Source organism: Molothrus aeneus, unplaced genomic scaffold (genome assembly GCF_037042795.1).
Source record: "Molothrus aeneus isolate 106 unplaced genomic scaffold, BPBGC_Maene_1.0 scaffold_36, whole genome shotgun sequence".
Classification (NCBI taxonomy): Eukaryota; Metazoa; Chordata; class Aves; order Passeriformes; family Icteridae; genus Molothrus; species Molothrus aeneus.
The window spans coordinates 482,212-507,183 of record NW_027099027.1 but is presented as its reverse complement, the minus strand read 5'-3'; the positions used below and the strand labels follow the sequence as shown (position 1 = coordinate 507,183).

General features: G+C 55.6%; 1 protein-coding gene and 1 pseudogene across 1 annotated transcript in view; one reads left to right on the top strand and one right to left on the bottom strand.

The window, feature by feature from the left end:
• The window catches only part of LOC136570728 (uncharacterized), a 2,607,743-nt pseudogene that overhangs the window by 2,122,326 nt on the left and 460,445 nt on the right, over positions 1-24,972 (top strand).
• Positions 1-24,972, bottom strand: part of LOC136570729 (uncharacterized) — a 2,347,277-nt gene that overhangs the window by 1,974,105 nt on the left and 348,200 nt on the right.

Genomic DNA, 24,972 nt, shown 5'->3' with positions numbered 1-24,972 from the left:
GAATCTCCCGCCTCTGCTGCGTGCAAGAGCTCCCAGCCAATAGCAACACGCCCCACCCCGAACCAACCAATCACGGTCTGCCCGTCCCCAAGCCAACCAATCACGGTACGGCTCTTCTCAGCAATGCCCGCCTCCCCCGCACCTCCCCAGCCAATCAGAGGCAAGCCGGAAGCGGCGCCCCCTTCCCCGCCGCCGCCGGGACCCCCCGGGCTCGGGACAGGAGCGGGAGGGGCCTGAGAGGGGATCGGGGGGGGGGGCGGGGGAGGGTCCGAGGGGGCCTGGGGGGGCTTTTGGGGGGTCTGGGGAGGGGTCCTGGGGCGTTGTGGGGGGACCTGGGGGGTGTGGATGGGTCCTAAGAGGGGTCTCGAGGAGGGGTCGCAAGACATGAGACACTCATGCCACAGTGTAAGCTGTAAGCTTCCTTAGCCAATCGTGTTATGACACACAAACCTCCAGCACTGCATCCTAAACTTCTTGTTTACCATTGGAACTACTTTGACTTTCTCTAGATCTTGAATTCTAAAACACTAAACTTTCCTCCACTATACTTTCCTCCCCGCGTTTCTGCTATGAACTAGAAATCTGCATTCTCCCTTCTAGCACCTCTGTTTGGAAGCCCTTTCCAAGGTGTCCGATCAAATCCTGTGTTTAAGTCTAAGCTTTGCTGACAAGACCAAAGGTCTGAGACTTCCCTGCATTTGGCTTTCCAACAACACTGATGCTGTGAGTTCCAGAGTGCCCAGGATGCGTCGGGCAAGTCAGCTCTGGCAGGAAGAAGGCGGCTGCCAGGGGGCTGCTTGTGGCCTCTGACAGCCCCATTGCTCAGGGCTTGCCAGCGCCCCAGCCCCTCAGGCCCTGCCCCAGCGCGGCCAAGCTGCCCGGCAGCAGCGCCGCAGCCCCACAGCAGCTCCAGAGCAGCCCCATGCAGAGGCACCTGGGAGCCCTCAGCAAGGCAGCCAGCAGCAGACGGGCAGGAGGGCACGGATGGCGCTTCCTGCCTGGCACAGGGCTTGTGGCCATCTCCAGGCAGCGCTCTGGCAGGGATCCCCGCAGCTCCGGCCCCTGCCCAGCCGCTCTGTGGGCAGCACAAAGGCTTCAGCAGAACCACCAAAGGCCAAGGGCCTTCTGGCCATTTCCCCTTGCCCACTGCACGCCTGGGCAGCTGGCTGAGCACAAGCACCCTTTATCCCCTCTTCCCCTAGGCCCTGCGCACCCTGGGCAGCAAAAGAAAGATCCTGGCAGTCTGTGTATTAGAACACAGTCTATATTAACATAGTAAAGGGAAAAAAAAAAAAAAAAGAAAAGAACATTCTTGAAGTAAAAGAAAAGAACATTCTTGAAGTAAAAGAAAATTCCTCCTGACTCAGGTGGCCCCAGCAAAAAGAGCTTCTGGGATCAGCTCTCCACAGAGCTGCAGCAGGGCAGGCAGCCGAGCTGTGACAGACGAGGCCGTGTCTTCCATGCCCTGCGCAGGTGATTTCGGAGCCACTGGAACCTGGAGATGGGAGCCCGCTCTCCTGACTTGAGGATGCAGAGCGTTTGAATTGCCAGGCTTCCGACAGCAAGGCTGATGTCATTTGTTTTGTCTTCAAGGGCTGCAAGAGACAGCAACAGAGCCACGGTCAGAGCCGGATGTGCGGGGAGCCGAGGAGAGCCCCCAGCAAGGGCCATGCCAGCCGGCTCTTGCCATGGCCAGGAGGGAGCAGGGAGCAAGGCGATCAGGCCGAAGCTGCGGGCCACCAATGGCCCCCGTGGCCCTGAAAGCTCAGTGTGCTCTGGCCACGGCAGCAGAGCCCTCCGCAGCCGGGGCAGGGCTTGCAGCTCCCCCCCGGCAGCCCCCGCTGCCAGCCCGCTGCCCTCACTCACCAGTGCAGATCAGCTGCAGCTCTCGCTGCTGCCCCCTCAGGCGCCGCCCGGCCATGCCTGTGAACACAGAGCCTGTCACGGCGGCAGCGGCACAGCTCCCTGCCAGCGGCGCTGCCGGCGCTGTGGCCACACGGGCTGCTGGCCCGGCAGGGCTCAGCCCGGCCCTTGGCGCACGCTGCCGCCCCAGGGCACGGCTGCCAGAGGGCGGCAGCAGCAATGCCCAGCCCAGGCGGGGCTCCACGGCGCCCGGGCCCGGCTGGCGCTGCCGGGGCAGCAGGCGGGGCCGGGGCCGAGCTGCGGCGGGCCGGGCTGGGGAGGGAGCGCGGGCTCGTGGCTCACCCATGAAGCTGATGGCCGCCTCTCGCAGGGGCTCCTGTGGGCTCTGCAGGTAGCGCAGGGCCCGGCGCAGGTGCTCGGCCGCTCGACTCCTGTCCTCTGCCAGCTGCAGAGAGCGGCAGGAGGGAAGGCTTGGCGCGGGCTCAGCCCCTGGGCCGGGCGCTGCCTGCGCCCAGCCCCGGCCTCCCCTGCCCGCACAGCCCTGAGGCGCGGCCAGCAGCCGCCGGCCAAGGGCTCCCGAGGGGAGGGGGCAGCGGGCCGGCTGCTGCCCAGGGAGCCACGGTGCCGCCCCGCAGCCCCGCCGGGCCGGGGCTCCACGGGCACCCGGCTGGGGCCCTCGGGAGCCTGGAGAGGAGCCCGCGCGGCCTCTGGCTGCCGCAGCGGGCAGGGGCACAGCTGCCCGGCGCGCACACTGAGCGCCGCCCTCAGGGGCCTTCTCCAGCCTGAGCCTGGGCCTTGCAGGCCCTCCTTACCAGGCACTCGCTGAACTTGCACAGTTTCTGCTCCTTCACCAGTTTCTTGAGATCCCTCCTCTTCATCAACTTGACCGCACAAAGCAGCGCTTCCCGAGAAGCCTGGAGAGCAGCAGGGACGCCGAGATGGCCCCACAGCCCAGGGCACGGCACCCGCGTCCCCGTGCCATGGCCTGCAGGAGGCTGCGATCCAGCAGGCGCAGGGCAGGAGGCAGCCGAGCCCCCTGCCAGGGGGACAGCAGCAGCCCACGAGTCCTCACCTCTGCCACACGCTGATTCTCATCATGGCAGTGGAAGAAGAGTGGAAGCAAGCTCTGTTGCACAGGGCTTTCTAAAGGTTTTTCTCTCTCTTCCAAATACTCCATCATGTCTCGGAAGAGTTTGATGGAGAGCAGCTGTACCTGGCTATTATCCTGTAGGAAAAAAAAAAGAAAAACTACCTCAGCATTGGCTCCTGCAGGCCCCCTGGGCACAGGGCTGGAAATGCACAGGGCACACAGTTTCCAGGCAGCATCCGGCGGCTGTGGCTGGGGGCACAGAGCCTTACGTGGTCAAAGTGTGGGAGGAGCGCCTCAGCCAGCTGCAGGGCAATGGGGGTTGACATCAGAATATGTGATTTGTGCAGGAATAGAAAGCTGAGTGTGATGAGGGTCATGCCAGCTATCTCTGCATCATTGTCGCACAGTAGGTCCATGAGGCTTTGGGTCAGGCTCCACATTCTTTCAGCCTGTGCGGAACACAAGCCTGTGAAAGGCCATCCTGCTGCCGCAGGGCCCAGAGGCCAAAGGCCTGTCCCGAAGCACGCGGGCAGCTGAAGCGGGAGGCAGGAGAGCTGGGAGCAGCTGCTCCAGCGCCCCAAGCCCAGGCCAGGCCAAGTGACTGCGTTCCCAGCGCAGCTTCAGCCACCGCCCCCTTCTCACCATTGAGGGATCATCAATGAGCTCCAGCAGGGCCCTGAACGCCAGGCGACGCCTCTCCCTGCACTCACTCTGCAGGTACCTTGAAGAGACCTTCACAACACTGGCACCACATTCACTGGCATCCAGGCACTCGAGGAGCTGAAAGGCACAGGCCAGTGATGGGGGAGCCGGCCGGCAGGAGCCTGGAGCCACACAGGGCTGGGCCCAGGCAGCAGCAGCAGCAGCAGCAGCAGCAGCAGCAGCAGCAGCAGCAGCAGCAGCAGCAGCAGCAGCAGCACAGGGTGCGGGCAGCGTCCCAGGCGGCTGCGGCTCCCAGAGGGCAGAGAGCTGGGAGGCAGCTCAGCCAGGCAGCGCTGCACACCCGGCTCACCTCCACAAGGAACGCCAGGGCGGGCAGATCCCAGTGTGGCTCCTGTGTGCTGAGCAGCCAGAGGAGGTGGAGTGCAATACTGGAACCCAAGCCAAGACAAGCATGGCGCATCTCCCTAGGAGGGCGAAAAAGGGACCAGGAACCTGAGCAAATCTCTCCAAGGACAGGCTCGCAGAGCCTGCTGGTCTTTCACCACCGTCCTGCAAGGGGACCTGGGCCCTTTAGGAGGTGTCTCCTCCTGTGCTCTCTCCCCTCCCAGCCTTTTCCAGTCTGCTTGGGCCGTCCCTCGGTCACAAGGCCCTGTGACCCAGGGCCACGGGGACTGTGTGGGACAGCCCGGGCACAAGGCACAAATGCCGGGAGCAATGGGGAGAAGGGGAGTCTCACCTGGCCAGCAGACCCACGGCATAGTGGCGGGTGTCAGCACAGAGCAGCGTGTCCCAGCCACGCTTGCGTTCCACTGACACCACCACCTCCTTGTACTGCTTTCGGCAGAGCAGGGACTTCAGGCTCTGCACTGCAAACCTGTGTGCACAGCAAAGGCCAGGTCACCCTGGCAGCACTGGCTCCTTGGCAGGCCACGTGGCAGGGACAGGAGGACTGGCATGGAGCACCTGTTGGGGCTGGTGGCAAGGCCGTGCTCTTGCAGGCATTCCTTCCAGAAGGCATCGACCTCCTCTGGCATCTCTTCTGTGCTGAAGAACACTTGGAAGAGCAGATGCACAAATAGCTGGGGGAAATACGACGTCACTACACGTGGCACATGGGGCTCCTGGAGCATCTTCCACATCACCACGGTTGCCTGCAAGGGACAAAGACCCCCGAGACAGCACTCAGTGTCCAGGTGTCCCTGGGGCAGGGCCCGAGCAGGGCAGGGAGAGGCCCGCAGAGACCTTGGCAGGGGGAGCACAGGGCCTGGTGGGCCTGAGGCTGCCCCTGGGCCAGGTTTCAGGCCAGCGCCTGAGGCAGGGAGATGCAGTGGGAGAAGGAGGATGGAGAGCTGTTGGAGAGGCGGCCTTGTGGCCAGCAAAGGCCACTTGCAGAAACTCACAGCCAGGCCAAAGACACCCGTTTTGTCCCCATGGGAGGTGCACGTGCTGCGCTCTGGCCAGCTGCCCAGCACATCCAGGAGGATCAGCAGCACTGGCTCCGCAGTCCTGGACGAGCACATGATGGTCTTCCACATGGAGATGGCAGCTCTGTGGGGTTAGAGCTCTGTCTCAGGGGGGTCTCAGACACAGCACCGTGGCCTGGGCATCCCTAGGGGCCCGGGCTGACTGCCGGCTCTTCCTGTGCCCACTGGGCCTGGCCGGCAGCAGCCAGGTAGCCCAGCCCTGTGGGGACAGGCCCCTGAGGGACGGCAAGGGAGCATGGCAGCAGGCTCGGGGGTTGACGTGCCAGGGCTGGGAAAGGCAGCAGCCAGAGGGCCCTGGAACTCTCTGTTGCTCAGACACCTGGGCCAGGCGGTACAGGGTGATGGGCTGGGGAGGCCTGAGCCCTCTGGGCAGGTGGGCCCCATACCTGTCACAGGACGGGGCCACACGCAGGAGCGTCACCACTGCCTCACCCGGGTGTGCTCTGGTGACATTCAGCAGGGCCTTGTCCAGCCTGTGCTGGGCAGAATCATTGGCCAGGAGCCATCGGTGAATGGACCTCACCATGGCGGGCACCTGGAGAAGGCACGGGGAGACTTGGAAAGCTGCCAGAGGGAGCCATGTCCCCAGGGTCCCCGGAGAAGTGCTTCCCTTGCCAGCGCACTGCCATGGCCTCAAAGGCTCCCAGGGACCAGCAGGCGTGGCTGGGGAAGCCACGGGACTCATGGGGGAATTGAAGCCTGGCCCCAGGCTGCTCACTTGTTCTGGCCTGGCAACACCCTTCTCCAGGAGCAAATCCAGCAGGGCGGCACTGGTCTCATGACTGAGGAGCTCTGAGTGAGCTCTGAGCCCAGTGCCCATGGTGCTGGTCTCTTCCTGCCCAATGCTCCGGATAAAGTCGCAGACGAGCTGTAGGAGAAAGGCAAGAGGCCGGGGATGTTGCATGGAGTGCTGCACACACGGTGCTGGGCTGAGCAGGGACAGCAGGCCCAGCCCAGGTGGGGGTGGCTGCAGGTACCTGCGCTGTTCTGCGGAAGCGGCCACGGCTGGATTCCTGCTCTTGTGTGCGCTCCAGGGCTGCATCTGGCAAAGAGCGAGCGCAGCCAGAGCTGAGGGGCTGCGGGAGAGGCCGGAGAACAGAGCCCAGCCCTGCGCTGCCCAGGCAGGGAGAGCTCTGGGATGCCCCAGGGGATGGAGCACGGCCCCTGTGGGGTGTCTGCCTGGCCCCTCTTCCCTCCTGTCCATGGGCATTTCCCCAGGGGATGGCATGGCATGGCATGGCATGGCATGGCATGGCATGGCATGGCATGGCATGGCATGGCATGGCATGGCATGGCATGGCATGGGGCCAAGTTGACTGCAGGCTCCAGCCCTACAGCCCAGCTCTGCCACTCACCCTCCTGCGCTGGATGGAACGGCATCACCTCTTCTGTCTCCTGTGCTGGGGCAGCTCCAGGGCTTTCTTCTTCCTCCTCCTCCTCCTCCACCCAGGCCAGCTTGGGCACTCTCGGGGGTCTCTGCTCCATGGCTGTGCCTGGAGCTACTTGCAGGAGAGATGCCTTGGGAAAGCTCCGGAGCACCAAGTCCCACGCTCTGCCCTTGAGGACAGCTGCAGAATAGAAGCCTCAGGAAGGCCACGGGTCAGCGAGTCCTGTGCTCTGGCCTCGAGCTCAGCTGCAGGAACAGCGCCGCGGAGAAGCTCCGGGTCAGACGGGAACGAGTGCGCTGTGCAGGGGCTCCTCACGGCACCGCTCTGTCCCCTTGTGCCCCGTTGCGTGTTGCCAGCAGCCGGGCAAGCTTCTATTTCCCACGTGTCACAAAGGGGCCTTGGACACCGGCTTCCGTTCCATGGCACGGTGACCGTGCTGCAGCGTGCCACCCAGGGCCCTTGCACACACTGCCTTCTGCCCCGGGGCCGCCCCCAGCCCAGCCAAAGTGGCCCAGCTTGGACGGAATCCCTGGCCCCAGGTGTCTGAGACAGCCCGCACAGGATCTTTAGGAAGGGCTCAGAGCATCAGCAAACGCTGCCCGGCTCTGCGGGCTCAGTCCTATCCCCATATCTTTCCCCGAGAGCATTTGAATTTCTAAATGAGAATCATTTGAAGGGAGGGGTTTGACATTTTCCATTTCAGAGAAGGCTTCTGCCTTCCTTAGCAGACACCTCTCTTTTCAAACCAAGACAATTGTTTATCATCTTGCAGATCCGCACTTGCTGGGCAGCCCCGTTTTACACCCAGGGCCTGGAGAACCATTCCCAGCAACTGGGAAAGTCCAGCTGCTCCATCCTCCCAGAGATGAGGTCTCCAAATTTGCCCCGAAAGTGGGTCCAGCTTTTAGAGGCCAAAAAGAGCAAGTCCCAGTGACTTGATGATAGTTGTAGCCCAGAAAGCCCTGCAGCTAATGGCACACTTGACAATCAGCAGGGGACACAGCTAGGCCAAAGCCCAGAGCTCTGCCGGGAGCCTTTCTCCTCAAATACCCTTCAAACAAACCTCCATGCAAGTCAGTTGGGAAAGTTTCTTCAAATGATCCATTTCTGGCACCACAGAACTGCACAGGGTTCTGTGAAAGATTCTAAAGCAGCTGCTCTGGAGTCCAAGAGCCAGCACTAAGAGTCCTTGTCATCTATTTGTAGCTAAATCGCACTTTGGGCCATTTGAAGGAGTTTGGAAGGAGCTAGAGAGCGGACCTCTGAGTTTTTCAGATGATGCCATTGCTTTTTCTTCTCTTCTCCATAGACAGGAAGGGTGAGTTTGGCTCCCATCTGCACCACATGGCTCACAGGGCTGCAAGACTTGTAGTTACAAGAGCTTTGAAGGATTTCTTGGTCAAGAAGACACGACCAACAAGGATATTTATGTTTTGGTGCCAATCCTTCAGTATTTCGTCTTACGGACTCATGCTCTCGGGGTCTCTGGCTAGTCAGTGTGAGCCCGAGATAAGTTCCAAAGTCTCTTTTCCCAGCCCGGCGCTCGAAGAAGGAGTCAGAGCTCTTCATTTCTGGCTCTCAAGGTTGTTTCTTGTATCTTATCTATAAAATTCTTTCTCCTGCCCCAGGGCAGCGTTATCTTTTAATCCTAAACACTACCTGTACAATATTTACAATGACTTTCCAATACCTATCACCTAGACAGTGAGCTTCTACTCTAAACCAATCTAAAAGTGCCACCATCACAGCAGAAGATGGAGGCCAAGGAGAAGAAAAACAAAAAGAAGGAGAGAGGCTGGACAAGCCCAGATTCACCCATCTTGCCCCCTGAAGCCCCATTCTAGAAACCCCAACAATCTATTTTTCACCCTGGGATAAATTCACTATCATTCTACTGAAACTTTGGCAGCTTGTCATTCTTCATACAAGGTCGGTAATTGAGTTTTCCAAGGGCTAAATCAAAGGCACAGGGGTCTTGGGCTCTGTGCCAGGGTCTCTGAATGCCCTGGGCAGGGGCTCGAGTCCTCCAGGGCAGCCAGAGGAATTTCCTGCGTTCCCACATCATGCTACAGTGTAAGCTGTAAGCTTCCTTAGCCAATCGTGTTATGACACACAAACCTCCAGCACTGCATCCTAAACTTCTTGTTTACCATTGGAACTACTTTGATATTTTCTAGATCTTGAACTATAACACACTAAACTTTCCTCCACTTAAACTTTCCTCCCCATATGTGGTGGTTTGACAGGAAATATGTTTTCTGGGATGCTGTGGTTAGGCCAATGGATGTTCTAATTTTAATATTGGCACCTAATGTGGCCACCTGGGCATTGGAACCACCTCTGAGAACACAGGGGTTAAAAGCAGAGCACTCGCGGGGGAAGTTCTCTTGGGTTTCCGGCGGGAAAGAGTTCGGGTCTCTGCCCCGGCCCAGCTGCTGGCTGGGCGGGCGGAGGGGAAAAGCCATGTGGCCGGGAGAGGTAGGCCTGACCCCGGGGCTGGAAGGGTGGAAGAGAGAGAGAGAGAGAGACACCGGGAGCCATCGGGCAGCCCCCCGGGACACAGAGAGAGAGAGAGAGAGCCGGTGCCTGGGACTGTGACCTTGAACCTTGATAAACATGGGCCTGTGCCGGCAGCACGGCTGGGACGGAGAAGAAGGGGGGGTGCAGCCGGCCGCTGGTAGGAGCTTTTAACCCCTTTTCGGGCAATGAAAACTTTACAGAACATTGACCTCTCCTAGAAGATAGAGTGGAAGATGAGGAAGGAAATGGGCAAGTGTGAGAGAGGTCTGGGCAAGTGAGAGATGTTGGAAGAATAGAGAAGAATCTTAGTGGGAAGAGATGATGGAGTGGCTTTTGCTGGACTCTTTTTGTACAGCCATGGACAGAACCATGTTCCTTGTGACACAGAGACTGCATCCAGGGGCAGGCAATGCCTCAGGACCAAGAGGGTTCAGTGTTGGTGCCCCTCGGCCCCAGGGGGTGAAATATGGGGGGGACAGGTGTCCCAAAGGAGAGACTGTGCCCTTTTTGGATCGGGACAAAGCATCCTTAAAATTCGACCCTAGAAGCAGCTCTGGTCCATGTTCAGTGGTGAGAGCACTGGACATGAAAGGAAGACGTCACCACTGGCACAAGAAGGACTCCTTCTCCTCTTGATGAATGAGGATGGAGTATTCTGAAGGGTGGTGCCAGACTGAGAGTTGATGATTTGGGGGATGTATTGTATTGGGAATTTGGTGGGGAGGAGGAAGAGATGTATTTGTGAAGTTTTCATTTTCCTTGTGTGTTTCTTTTTTTTTTTCTTTTTTTCCTTTCCCTTGTAGTTTAGTTAATAATTTATTTTTTTTTTCCCAAGTGGGAGCCTGCTGTGCTTATTCCTGGTCCCATCTCACAGCAGAAACCGGGGAGAGGGTATTCTCATGGGGGCACTGGCATTGTGCCAGTCTCAAACCATGACACAGTGTAGGGGGTTGTGCTGCATAAGGGGGAGCCAGGGGCTGCCTCAGCAGTTCCTACTCTCATCTGGTCATTTGGGTTGGCCTTGACATCCCAAGTATGGCTTTGTCAGCCTGAGACGCAGAAGAGGGGTTTCATTCTTCACTGCCATGTATCCACAAGCCCTGGTTTTGACAATAATTCAGAAATTTGGGGAAGAACAGACAAATGAATTAAACAGTGTGGCCAAGCAGATGCAGAGACAAGGAGATGAGCAGCAGGGTGCTGGAGAGGAGCCCTGCTCTGAGGCTGATCCACTCCTCTGTGCCCCTCGGCAAGGTGGGGAAGGGGCTGTAAAGCCCCGTTTGAGCTGAAAGCACGAAGCAACTGCAGTTCTCCCCATCTTCCGAGGGCAGAGAGAAGCGAGCACGGCGCGGAATTGCAAAGCACAGCCCTGCAGCCCCGCGCTGCCCTCTCGCTCTTTCTCCATGCGCGCAGCCCAGCGGTGGCCACAGGGCAGGGTGACCCCGCCGCCCGCGGCCGCCCGCACCCGGCACGGGCGGCGATCTCCAGCCCCCCGCAGCATCTGGGGCTCAGGCTGCCTCTTGCCGGGCACCTCATCGCTCTCCATCCATGGTGCTGGTCCGGGATGAGCCTGCGGCCGCCCAGAGCAGCATCTGCCCGCGGCAGGAGCAGCGCTGCCGGCCCCGGGCTGCGAGCGGGCGGCCCCGGCCGATGCTTCCCGAGCGGCTGCAGGCGCTTGTCGTGAGAAAGGAATGTTCTTCCTGTCCCGCCCCGTCCCCTTTCAGAGCCCTGCGTTTCCCAGCCGGCCGGATGATTCCCTTCCCAATATATTCTTCCCTTCAGCTGTCTGTCACTATTTCAGGGGTTTCTCTAGCCTGTAGTAACATAGTCAGTCTTTATGCTGGTTTAGGGGAAACATTTCCCTGCAAGACCCAGAGCTTGAGCTCATCTCCTTGCCCCAGTGAGGGATTCACCTGCAAAGTGCACACAGACGCCTCTGTGACTTTTTTGGATGCAGCTCTTGGAAGAGGCTGCCCAGAGAAGCTGTGGCTGCCCCCGGATCCCTGGGAGTGTCCAAGGCCAGGCTGGAAGGAGCTTGGAGCAATAGGACAGTGGAAGGCGGTGGAATGAATGATCTTTAGTGTCCCTTCCCACCCAAACCATTCTGGGATTCTGTGATTTGTCTCTGCTTAGGCATGTCCATGTGGACACCTGAGGCTTGGGCTTTCATGCCACCCTTTCCCACTGGAGTGGCAGGAAATGGGCTGGCTTGGTGGTCTTTTGAGTGCTGCTGAAATCCAGACACAGCAGCCCTCACCCTGAAGAAAGGCAAGGCTGTTCCATTTTCTTGTTACTGCTGCCAGATTTTGGACCCTCATTCTCTGCAGCCAGAAGAAGAAACACTTCACCCACTGAGTGGCCAGCACGGAGGGAAGGAGAGCAGCTGTGTGCTGGTGCCTGTCCTCTGCAAGGGGACACACTGGCACCCTGCCCCAGTCCTTGTGAGCCAGTCCCTGGAGAGCTGCTCTGGCCATTGCCACAAGCTCCTGGAGCTTGGTCCAAGGTTTGTTGCAGTGCAATGGATAGCTAGATGATGGCTTAATAAACTGAAGACCTAAGAAGAATTAAAAAAAAATAAATTAGGAAATAAAGAAGAAACAAGAAGCATAAGAAGGGTTTAGGCCAGAGAAGTGATCTTTCCAAAGCTGGGCAAGGAAAGCTTCTTGATTCTGCAGGATCTTAGACTTGTGGATGATAAATGCATTTTTGTTTGGTTCAATTCTGATTTTTGCTGTCAGCATGTGATGATTTTTAACCAAAAATATGCCAGAAACTGAGCTGCACTTTTGCTATCCTGCACAGGCTCCCCCCAAATCCTCTCTACAACATCACTCTGAGCTCTCAGTAGTGCTGTTTTAGGCATAGAAACATTTGGTGTGTGCAGGTGCTGACAAAAACAGTGGGGAAGTCACAGGCTAAGCTCCAACAACTTGAAAGCTCTGTTTTACAGTGATCACAGTGACCTTCCATGGGTGAGAGAGGGGAGGTTTGAACCTCTTCAAAACATCCACTCCACCTGCAGTTTCCCAAAGAGGAAGATCTTCCCTGGGAGCCTCGCACAGGGTGAAACACTCTCACTGCAGCTGAGGGCAGAGGTTGTGTTTAAACAGGAGGGTGAGGAGCAGGCTCACTCAGCCATCCCATGTGCATGAAAAGCAGCTCCAGAGCTTCTGGTCTGATTTTTCAGCAGCTCACAGGGCCATGGAGTTGCTGGATGTGTTTTTGTGACCCCCCTCACCCAGAGCATGAGCCCTCTGCTCATTTGGCAGAGAGAGCAAGTGACCAAGGCATCTGGTGGATCTTCAGGGTGAGCTTTGAGAGCAAAGCCCTTGGACACACACACACACACAAAAAGGTGGTGCCTGCCAGCAAAAACCTTGGATTTTTTTCAGTATGGGAAGATACATCTCAGGATTGGCTCATTCCCACAACCTCAGCACAAACTCAGAGCAACACAGGGGAGTACTCTGAAAAGAATGGGCCTTGCATTTTGGACACCTCTCCAAGCCCATGTGAAGGATTCCCTGGGGAATGTACTCCTGGCTCCATCCATACTGACTGCACAGTCACTCCTGGCATTGCCACAGCTTGCTTTGTCCAAGTGTGGGTGGCTGTGGCTTTTGTGTCCCCAAGGGGACAGTCCTCCACTTCATAGCTGTGTTTTCTTCACTGAGTGGATTATTTGCTTCACTCCTGAGGTGAAAACCAGCGTGCATAGAAAACAGGCAAAATTGGTTTGGGGAATAAAATCAGGGAATGATGGGGTGGAAAACTGGCAAAAATAGGCAGAAAACTGGCCTGGCAGTATCAATGTAATTCTTAGGGCTAAGAAGCAGCAGGTGACAAACAGGTGCCGTTTTTCTGGGATAAAAGGATCCGTGCCACTTCAAAGAGCATAAAAAACTTGCCTGTGGCTGGGTCTCCATGGGCTGTGCCTCTCTCCCTTGAAGCCATCCATGCGGGAGTCTGACAGCACCAAGGGCAGTCCCAGGTGTCCCTGTGCCTCGTGTCACTGTCCTTGGCGGGCCAGCTGTCCCCTTTGTGGCCTGGCATGTGGCACGGGGGGCTCAGAGCCCGGCAGGGCCGCGCAGCCGCAGCAGCAGGGCTCCCACCGCCCCGTCCCGGAACGCTTTGTCCTTGGCTGCCGCTCTCGGTGCGCGGACAAAGACCTACGAGCCAACAGGAATCATCCTTTGGAGTCTGCAATGACAGCATGGAGGAACACTGATGGGATCATTTAATAAAATCCACACTGTTTCCTTGGGGAAGCTGAATAAACAGCGCTATCAGGAGCTGCCTCAGCCAGCCCTTGAAGGCCAGCAGTGCGTGCTGCTGGGATCGTGCTCCTTGCACGCGGAGGGAGGCAGGGAGCTGGATCCAAGGGCTCATTAATCAAACGGGAGTTTGGCTCCGCTTTGGCCCACATGGAAGCCAGGATGCTGCACAAACACACCCTTCCCTTTGGCCGTGAGCTGGCCACCTCCTCAGGCCAGCTGCAGGTGAGGGATGCACAGAGGAATGTGTGACGCCTCTTGTTTGCATTCCCCCTCACATCCAGGGAGGAGCCCGGGTCCCTCTGTGCCTGGTCCTGGCTGAGAATCCCCCTTGCTGCTCTTTCTGTGGAGAGCAGCTCAGTTAATCCATGCCAGCTTCTTCTCCTCCTGCCCACTGTTGTCTGGGGACTGCCAACCCCCCGTCCCTGCTTGACACGTTTGGAGTAAGGCTGGGTGTGGACGTGTTCATGGAATCACAGAACCCCCAAATGGTTCAGGCTGGAAAGGATCTTAAAGCTCATCCAGTCCCACCCCCTGCCACAGGACACCTTCCAGCATCCCAGATTGCTCCAAGCCCATCCAGCCTGGCATGGAACATTTCCAGGGACGGGGCAGCCACAACATCCACACCCACAAATATTAATGAATGTTGGACTTGAGCCAGCACCTAAATCCATTCCTCCTTTGTTAAGCTGATCCTAAGATGCATTATGATCCAGGGGAATCAAGGAGTTCTCAATGCCTACCCTTGTATCTCTGTTCTTGGAGTCATGTCACTGAGAATTTCAGTGTTTGCTTAAGAACTTTTCTCAGATAAGGTGTGAAGCCTGAGATCACTTTCAAGACTCAAACTTTTGCTCTCAAGAAAATTAGCTTTTAAAAAATGCCGTGGTTTGAGCCAGTGTCACAGTTTCAGGGAGTTTCAGGCGAGGAGTCCACAGCCCCATCAGTGCCAAGCCTTCCCTTCTAAGAACATCTTCCCCCCCTTTTCCTCCTTTCCCACCTTAAAGAAGAAGCTGAGGAAGCTGGAGCCAGTGCTGCTGTTGCCATCACTGCTTCTGGAATTTCCTTGGCAAGTGTGGCTTTTCTGCCATTTCTGTCCCTGCTGACTTCATCCTTTCAGCCCCTCTCCTACTTCTGGAGGTCTTGGTGGGCTCCATCCTCCAAAACCTCAACTGGCCTTTTAGGAAATCTAACATTTCTTCCTGTGAGTCCTCCGTTGAAAGCTTGTGGCCATTGCACCTTTCAGTGAGGCCAAAAACCTCAATTTATATCACTTCAACTTATTTCTGACTCCCACAATTAGTTAATCTTGCATTGATGACTGCCCATTCTGAATCATGGGTCTGGTGCTGGGACATTCAGTGCATTCAGACCAAGGGGGCTCCTGACTTTCCTTAGTCTTTGGGTTTGGACTCTGTCCTGGTGCCGTTTTCATCAGATTTGGACCAGAGGGTGCTGGACACTGGAACAGACTCCCCAGGGAATGGTCACAGCCCCTGTGAATTCAAGGAATGTTTGGACAAGGCTCTCAGACCTGTGGTGGGATGTCCTGCGCAGGGCCATGAGTCAGACTCATGATCCCTGTGAGTCCCTTCCAGCTCAGGATATTCTTGGATTTGTTGGAGTCAGTCATGGATATGGACAAGACACCTCAGGGTGGATCCCTTTCTCTGCTCTCTGGTATTCTGCTCTTTCCTGGCAATCTCCAAGAAAATTGCTCTGCACTAATCTTTCTTTATCAATTGCAGCAGCTTGCTGGGCTTTCTTCTAAATCTTCCAGATGTCTTTGATCAGCCATGCAAAACACTTTTCATTTTCTCCTGAACTTTGCTTTTCTCTTGAATAAAAAGTGCACCAGGCTTGCTTAAGAGGTTTTCTTGAGACAGTACCACTTTCCTTTCTATCTTATGGACCGTGTTTTGCCTTTTAATTTCACCAACGTGACACCTTGGTTGGACAGGCCCAGGTGATTTCCTCATTTGGATCCAGTGGGGCTGGGATTTCCAGCCCTAAACTCCTTGGACCCTGGCACCAAAAATTGATCATAACATCACACAGCAGCTTCTCCCTTTTAAACTTTCTCTGAAATAACCAAAACAGCTCTTAAAATTCCTTTCGCTTACAGCTTACGCTGTGGCATGAGTGTCTCATATCTCGCGACCCCTCCTCGAGACCCCTCTTAGGACCCATCCGCACCCCCCAGGTCCCCCCACAATGCCCCAGGACCCCTCCCCAGACCCCCCCAAACCCCCGGACCCCTCCCCAAAGCCCCCCCAGACCCACCCGGACCCTCCCCCGCCCCCCCCCCGATCCCCTCTCAGGCCCCTCCCGCTCCTGTCCCGAGCCCGGGGGCTCCCGGCGGCGGCGGGGAAGGGGGTGCCGCTTCCGGCTCCCCTCTGATTGGCTGGGACGGCGGGGGGAGGCGGGCCTTGCTGAGGGGAGCCGCGCCGTGATTGGTTAGTTCAGGGATGTGCAGCGCGCTGATTGGTTGGTTCAGGGCGGGGCGTGCCGCTATTGCTGGGAGCCCGCACACGCGGTGGAGGCGCGAGATTCTGAGGGAGAGCGGAGCTGAGGTGGGGCCGGGGGCAAACTGGGGGGGTTTGGGGCGGGTCTGAGGGGAAATTGGGGATTTTTAGGGGCATCGACGGGAAACACGAGGGTGTGCGGTGGGTTTGGGGGGAATGAGGGGGTCTGAGGGGGCTTTGGTGGGTCTGAGGGGGCTTTAGGGAGCTTTGGGGGGAGCTTGAGAGCGTCTGGAGCGTTCTCAGGTGGGTTTAGGGGGAACTGAGGGGAATTTGGAGAGTCTGAGGGGATTTTGGGGGATTGCGAGAGGATCTGGGCCGTTCTGAGGTGGGTCTGGGGAATTTCAAGGAGTCTGAGGCGATTTCATGAGGTTTGGGGGGATTGAGGCGTCTGAGGGGGATTTGGGGCAGTTTGATGGATTTGGGGGCGTCTCAGGTGGGTCTGGGGTGAATTTTGGGGAGAACTGGGGGGGGTTGAGGGTCCTGGGGAGGTTTTGGGGTCCTGGGGAGTGTTTGGGGGTCCAGAGAGGTTCTGGGCCAACCTTGGGGGAGCTCTGGGGGGTTTGGCGTTCCTGGAGGGGTCCCGGGGGAGATTTGGGGGTCCCGGGGGGTCCCAGGCCCACCCTGAACCGGGGTCTGGGGGTTTCGGGGGGAGGGGGCACAGCAGGGGTTCCCCCCCCCCCCCCCGTTTTTGGGGGGTCTCCCATGGTGCCCCCTCCCCAAAAAGCTCCCAGGGCCCCCTGAAGTGGCTCCTGTTCCACCGGGCGGTGCCCCCTGATCCAGGACGGCCCCACTGAGTCTGGGGGGGTTTGTGGGGATTTTGGGGTTCTGAGAGGGTTTTTGGGGATTTGGGGGTGGCTTTTTTGGGCTTTGGGGGATTTTGTTTGGAGTTTGGGGGGACGTATTGGGGTTTTTGGGAAGAATTATTGGGTTTTGTGATGGTTATGTGATTTTGGGGGGTTTTGTTTATTTGGAGGGTTTTGGATTTTTGGTGTTTTGTTTGGGTTGTGGGGGCTTTTGGGGGGAGATTTATAGAAAATTTAGTGAGGTTTTTAAAATTTTGGTGAGTTCCGCTGGGATGTTTGGAGATTCCCTGGGGTTTTTGAGGGTTTTCTTGTAATTTTTGGGGATTTGTGGGGTTTTAGTGGAATTTTAGGGGGGCTTTGGGGCATTCCCTGGGTGTGGGGAAGGGCTGAGAGGCACCAAAATCTCCTTGAAAGCCCCGAAAGTCCCAATAAAACCCACAAAATCCCAATTAAATCTCTGAAAACCCCATTAGAACACTCTAGAATCCCAATAAAAGCCCATAAAATCCTTTGGAATGCCAAAAACCCCAAAAATCCCGATTAAACTCCACCAATCCCCCAAAGATGTCCCCAAAACCAGAAAAAGTCCCACAAAATCTCCCCCAAGATCCAAAGAAATCCTGGCAACACCCAAACCCCCCCAAATCCCACCAAAAATCCCCAAAACCCCAAATCCCCAATTAATCCTTCGGAATGCCACCACAATTCCAATAAAATGCCCCAAAATCTCCTAAAAATCCCAATAAAACCCCAGGAATTTCTGAGAATCCCAAAAAATCCCAACAAAATCCCAGTGAAACCCCCAAAATTCAAAAAGAGCCACAAGAAATTTCAATAAACTCCCAACCACCCTGAGAGAAACTCCCCCTCAAAATGCCAAGAAAATCCCCCAAAATCCAAACCCCCAAAATCCACAAAACCAGCCACTCCCAGTCAATCCCAGTGTGATTCCAGTCGCTCTCAATGAGATCCCAGTGTAACCCAGCATGGACTCAGCTGCTCTCACTGGGATCCCAGTGTGATCCCAGTTGCTCCCAGCATGATCCCAGATGTTCCCAGTTCCTCCCATGATGATCCCAGTTGCCCCAAGAATAGTCCCAGTCCCTCCCAGCAGGGTCCCAGTCGTGCCCAGTTGCCTCCAGGGTAGATTCAGTTTCCCCCAGCATCGTCCCAGTTGCTCCCAGCATGATCCCAGCTGTTCCCAGTGTGGTTCCAGTGCCCCCAGGATGGTTACAGACACTCCCAGTATGTTTCAGTTACCTCAGAATGATCCCAGTCTTTCCCAGTTCCTCCCAGTTTCCTCTAGCATCATCCCAGTTTCCATCTGTTGCTCAAAGGGTGGCCCCAGTTGCTCCCAGGATGATCCCAGTTGCCCCAGTTGTAGTCTCAGTCCTCTCAGCATGGTTCCAGAACCTTCCAGCCGATCCCAGTTGCTCCCAGTGGGTCACATTTTCCTCCCAACATGGGCCCAGTAGCTCCCATTAAGCCCCAGTCAGGTTCCATTCACACCCAGTATAATCCCAGTATGAGTGTAGCCACTCCCAGTATGATCCCAGTCCCTTGCAGTCTAATCCCAGTTGCTCCCAGTCACTCCCAGTCTGATGCCAGTGCCCCCAGTGGGATCCCAGTTGCTCCCAGCATGGGCCCAGCTGTTCCCAGTGTGCTTCCATCACTCCCCAATGGTTACAGACACTCCCAGGATGGTCCCAGTTGAACCCAGTTGCCCCTGCTCTACTCCCAGTCCCTCCCCAGATGATCCCAGTCCCTCCCAGCATGGTCCCACTCACTCCCAGTTGCCCCCAGTGTGGTCCCAGTTCTCCCCAGCATGGTCCCAGTTGTTCCCAGTGTGGTTCCAGTCCCCCAAGTATGGTTCCAGACACTCCCAGTATATCCCAGTTGCCCCCAGCATGTCTGCAGTCATTCCCAGGCACTGCCAGTGGCCCCAGTAAGGTGTCAGTTATCCCAGTATGATCCCCCAGTCATGCCCAGTATATCCCAGTTGCCTCCAGCATGCATCCAGTCTTTCCCAGTTGCTCCAGTTTGCTTGCAGCATCATCCCAGTTTCCCTCAGTTCTCCCAGTAGCCCAAAGTGTGATCCCAGTCGCTCCCTTTCAACCCCAATATGATCCCAGTAAGCTCCAGTTTGATCCCAGTCACATGCCAGCCCTCCCAGTGTGCTCCCAGTATAATCCCAGTTGCTTCCAAAGTCTCCCAGTATGGTCCCAGCTGCCTCCAGTGTGGTTCCAGTTGCTCCCTAGATCAGCCCAGTCAGTCCCAGTATGATGCCATTTGCTGCCAGCGTGCTCCCAGTTGCCCCCAGTCAGGCCCAATCTGGGGGATGATGTGCAGGGTGTGCTCCCAGTCCCTCTCAGATCCTCCCAGTATTAGTCCAGTCCCTCCCAGTATGATCCAGAGATGAGCCCAGTGTGCTCCCAGTCCCTGCCAGTATGAACCAGTTGTGCTCCACATGGTTCCAGTTGCTCTCTTTCACCCTCACTTTTGTTCCAGTCACTCCCAGTATGTCCCAGTGTAGCCCAGTTCCCTCCAGCATCTTTCCAGTTCCTTCCAGTATGATCCCATTTGCTCCCAAGCACTCCCAGTCAGCCTCAGGGTAGTGGCACTCACTGCCAGAATGATCCCAGTCAGCTCCAGCATGATCCCAGTTCATCCCAGTATAATCCCAGCAGTTTCCAATCACCCCCAGCAGGCTCCCAGTCACTCCCAGTTCCTCCCAGTTGCTCCTAGCATGATCCCAGTTGCTCACAGCTGCTCCATCACAGTCACTCCCAGTATATCCCATTTGCCCCTAACGTGGTCTCAGTTGCCTCCTGCAGGCTCCTATTCTCTCCAGTATGATCCCAGTATGGTCCCAGTGTCCATCAGTGCAATCACAGTCTGCCCTGGCATGGCAGTATGATCCCAGTATGATGTCAGTACAAACCCAGTCCCGTCCCAGCATCATACCAGTATAATATCAATAGAAACCTAGAATTGTCCCAGTCACTCCAGTATGATGCCAGTATATTCCCAGTCAACCCCAGTACGATCCAAGTACACAGCCAGTACATCCCCAATACACTCCCAATATGATCCCAGTATGATCCCAGTTTGATGTCAGTACAAAGCCAGTACAGCCCCAGTCACTCCCAGTACGATCCCAGTGCAGCCCAGTCCCTGGCAGTGCTGCCACTGCTGGGATCCCCCAGGCCTGTGTGCGTTCCCCCCTGGCGCATGTGCCGAGAGGAGCCCCAAGGGCTGGCAGTGGCCAGGCAGGGTCCCCAGCAAGGCCCAGTTTGGATGTGCAGCCCCCAGTTTGCCCAGTTTGCCTCTCCTTTGGCCCGGGCCGGCTTCCCCCCGCCCGCAGCGGCTGGGAGCAGCCGAGAGCCCCGCGCTGCCCATGCCGACCTGTCCCGGCTCCATCGCCGCTGCTGCCGCGGGCTGCGAGGGCTGCGGGAACGGGGCACCGAGGGTGTGGCTGCTGCTGGGGGAGGAGGAGGAGGGAGGGAAGGGCAGGGATGGAGGGGGAGGAGGAGGCGGGTAGAGGGGGGAGGTGGAGAAGAAGGAATGGAAGGGGCGGGATGGAAAAGGAGATGGGGATGGGGATAAGACAGGGGAGGAGGAGGAGGGGGGATGGAAGGGGCGGGATGGAAGAGGAGCAGGAGGTGGGGATAAGACAGGGGAGGAGGAGGAGGGGGGATGGAAGAGGAGGAGCGGGAGGAGAAAGAGCAGTGAAGGAGGCGGGGTTAGGGGGGAGGAGGAGAGGGAGGGGAGATAGGACAGAGGAGGAGCGGGAGGAAGAGGAGGGACAAAGGCGGATCAAGGCTGAGCTGTGGGAACCACGCGGTCTCGATCCCTGCCTGAGTTCGCAGCCCCCACCTGTGGGATCATCGCCCCCCCCCCCATGGCGCAGGTGAGCGGGGAGGGGGAGCCCGGCCCGGATATCCCGGGGGGTCCCTGGGTTGGGTTTTTGGGGGGATGTTTGGAGAATGAAGAAGTCCAAGGCTGAGCGGAAAAGGCCCCTCGGGGGGACATCGGCGGGTGGCGGTGGCGGCTGCCGGCAGAGGCAGCCTGGAGGAGCAGAGCCCTGTGTCCCCCAGGAGGCCAAAGTGGGGAGGCCAGAGAGGGGGGAGCGCCGCCATTGGCGGGAGCCTCAAGAGCCTGGAGAAGGGCAGGGGGGACTCCTTGGAGCGGCTGCAGCCCAGAGCAGAGAATGAGGGGAGAAGGGCGCCCGGGAGCCCAAACAGCCCCGGCATCTCGAAATGGGGAGAGCCAAGAGGGGGCAGTGCGTCCCCAGAGACGGCCTGGGGGGATCTCGATGCCCTTGCCTGTGGCACGGAGGCAAATCCCATGCTGTCCTTGTCCTTCCTCGCCCAGAGCAGGAGCTGAGCATGGAGAGCAGGGAGGACAAATGCCCGTGGCAGAACCTGGTGGCAGAGGCCGTTTTGAGCGGCTCCACGGCGCAGGAAGCCAACGGGGAGGAAAAGTCCCGGAGATGCCATACGAGGAGGGGCTGCAAACGCAGATGGCGGGGATGTGAGGGGGAAAGAGCCAGCCTGGGCCGGGAAGGCGGCCAGAGATGGAGCCAGAGCTCCGAGCTGGTGCTCCATGAGCAGTTCCATGATGGGGAGAAGCCCCACACATGCGTGGAGTGTGGGAAGAGCTTCAGGTGGAACTCCAATCTGATCAGGCACCAGAGGATCCACACTGGGGAGAGGCCCTACGAGTGTGGGGAGTGTGGGAAGAGCTTCACCTGCAGCTCCAGCCTGATCAGCCACCAGAGGTCCCACACTGGGGAGAGGCCCTACGAGTGTGATAAATGCAGGAAGAGGTTTCAGACCAGCTCCAGTCTCCTCCGGCACTATCAGAGTCACACAGAGGAGAGGCCATTCCAATGCCCTGACTGTGGGAAGGGATTCAAGTACAACTCCGACCTTGTCAAGCACCAGCGCATCCACACAGGGGAGAGGCCCTACGAGTGTGATAAATGCAGGAAGAGGTTTCAGACCAGCTCTGATCTCCTCCGGCACTATCGGATTCACACAGATGAGAGGCCCTACCAATGCCCCGACTGCAGGAAGGGATTCAGGCAGAACTCCACCCTCGTCATCCACCGGCACATCCACACCGGGGAGAGGCCCTACAAGTGTCCCCAGTGTGGGAAGAGCTTCTCCAGCAGCTCTAACTTGACCCAACACCAACGGAGGCACCGGTAAGGGAAGCCCTGCGAGTGCCCCGAGTGCGGGAAGAGCTTCGTGCGCTGCTGCAGCTCCATCCCCCACTGGAGGAGGCACTTTGGGCACAGCCCTGGTCACTCACATTCCCTGTGATCCATGTTGGGAACACTCCTGGCTGCTTGCCCTTTGGTTTGGCCTGAATTTTTTTCTCTTCTCCATCTCTCTCTACTCCAAAAGCCAAGAGGGATGGATCTGTCACTTCAAAACCACTCAAATCCCACTGAAAATAACTGAATTTTAACCCAAAAAGGCTCAATCCTACCTTAAATTCCTTGTTCCCTCCTCAAAAAAAACTCAATCCCATGCCAAACTCTCCATTCCACAGCCACCAGGGTGAGATGGGGTTAGAAGGGGATTGGGAGAAGTGGGATCTCAATTTGGAGCAATGGGATGGGGATTGTGTGGGGCTGGGTGTGTGGGATGTATTTGATAGCAAATAAAACTTTCTGAGTTAGTGATTTCTGTGCCATTTATTTTCAGTCAATTCTGTTTGCAGAGTGCCACCTTCTCAGCTGATTTAATTCCTATAAAAATCCCATTTTTTAAATCATCTAACCCAAACAGTCCAAAAACCAATATTGAAATAAAACCACCCACACACAATTAATCTTTTGAAAATAATTTTAATTTTTCAAGAGTACTTAAGGATGTTATTAAAGTTTAATTGTTTGGTTGAAATGTCTGAGAAATTATAGTGGTGTTTGGTTTTGTGTTTAGTGTATTTGTAATATGAATTGTTTAACTAAGAGGTGTTAGATTGCATGTTAGTTTCTTTAGATATTTTTAATCTGAAGTACATTAGTCATCGAGTTCTTGGAACGTAAACTAGTTTGAGGGAAAGTTTGCTGTGCATGAGGGTCTATGAATATGCACCAGGCTGATGTAAGGGGAAAGGTATTTCAGGGGATCCCCGAAGGTAACAGGGTGCTCCTGGCTGAGCACCAAGATGCACCCGGCCGTAATAACCTTTGCTCCATGGTCCTGGTCTCCCATTAAACTTTAATAAAAGTCCTTTATTAAACTGTTTACATTTTCACGGGAGAGTGAATGTGTTTTTCACAGGCAGCTTCACAGAAACTGGAAAACGTGGGGGTTCCCAGGAGTGGGCACCGCTGATCCAGGGCATGGAGGCGCTGCCTGCAATCGTCCATAACCGCCCATAAGGAGCCTCCAGGGCTTTACCCTCCATGAGCTGCAGCAGCCGTGTCGGGAAAGGTGACAAGAGCCCATGGAATGGTGCTTGTTGCAGGCAGATTGGCCACTTGCAGCTCTTCAAAACTCCCTTCCCTGAAAAATAAAAAAAATTCAACCATTCAAAAATGTGAAAAATGCGTTTACTCTCCTGTGAAAATCTAAAAAGTTTTATAAAGAACAATGTGCGACCAGGACCATGGAGCAAAGGTTATTACGGCCGGGTGCATCTTGGCACTCAGCCAGGAGCACCCTGTTACCTTCAGGGATCCCCTGAAATACCTTTCCCCTTACATCAGCCTGGTGCATATTCATAAAGCCTCATGCACAGCAACTGGGAAGGGTTTAACAGTTTACTGGGTATATTAGCGTTCAGAAACACATAATCACCAGAATGATTATATGCAGGTGCTTTTATTGAAGAGCTCTGGGTGTCAGGGGTACCAACCCAAATCTGACTCCGACATGGGTTCAGGATGAACATGTTTTTATATTCTATCCTTATATAACTTTCATGTTAATGACTAAACTTCAATTCTTCTATTGTATACATAGATTTCAGCCAAGCATGGGCTCCTTGTGGCCCCCCTCAAACTTCTAACATAGTTTCTCATGATTCTTCTTATGATTAAACAATAATTATATTTAATTACTAAATAATCATCACATCTAACAATTATATCATTTATCATGTTCTGCTTACGCAGGTGCGATTTCACATGATCTGGCAAGCACAAAGCCTAACATTTTCAGAGTCTATTTTTGACATTTTTCCAGGGCCCCACTATCATTCTCCCCCCTTTGAAAGCATTTTCCCTTGACTATAGGTGTAAATGTTTTCACTTGATACAGTCCTTTATTTCTCAATTTATTCTTGACGTTCTTCAAGGCCATGGTTGATGTAAACGTTGTCGTGGATGCTGTCACGCACTGGAGAACCAGAAGATGGTGGGCGTGGATCTCGTGTCAGTGCCTTTATTATCTTCTGGTTCCAGGACGTTTTCTTCTGTATCTCTCCCTTTAAGATGCTGTGAACTAACCAAATTGCTAAGAATACAATTAGTAAGATTATCACACTCTTAATGACAGATTTAATCCATGCACTCACGTTCATGGAGTCTTTAAAGATTTTGCCTAGCCAGGTCGTAGTCAAATCCTTTTGCTCTTCTTGTGCTTCATGCTCTCTTTGTTTCAACTGATTGATGTCATATTCTACATCTGCAGTTACATTAGGGATGTGAACGCAGCAATGACCAACCCGTCACTTTAAAAATCCACATACTCCATGCTCTTTCAGGAGTAACAAATCTAAGGCTAATGGATTTTGTAAAGTCATTTTTGTGGTGGCTTGTAATTGTACGTTTAATTCTTTAAATCCTTCCCGGGTGACTCTTGCCAGTCTATCTACCTGACCTGTAAGTTTGTACAGCATCTTCTACTCTGATAGTTTGCTGTAGGACCAAGCAAAGACTCTCGGGCCCACCCAAATTTCACTCCACCAGAGGGTTCTTGCCAAGTGTCATCTGGATTTTCATTGTCTAGAACTTCTCGTCTTGCTCTTATCTGCACAAGTTCATGTTTTCCATTAAATGGGGACTTTTTCCAAATTGGACATGAGGTTGGGAGGCCTAAAGTAATTTCCTTTACTTTCCCATCTACAGGCAGATGTGTTGTCCAGGTGCCATCGCTTGCTGCCCATACAAATTGTCCTGGACCTCAGACTGTACTCCTGGTACATCCTACAACTGCTTTATAATTCACTCTGCCTTGTTTATGTTTGATCCCTCTGCAAGCACAGCCAGTTTGTAGGGCTATTGCCAGGGGTGGCATCTGCTTTATCTCTGCATCATCCGAAGTGCAGTCATAAGTTTTATTACATGCCCACCAACTTACTTTGTCTGCCCTCGTTCTGCTACTGGTGGCAGTGTTTGTTA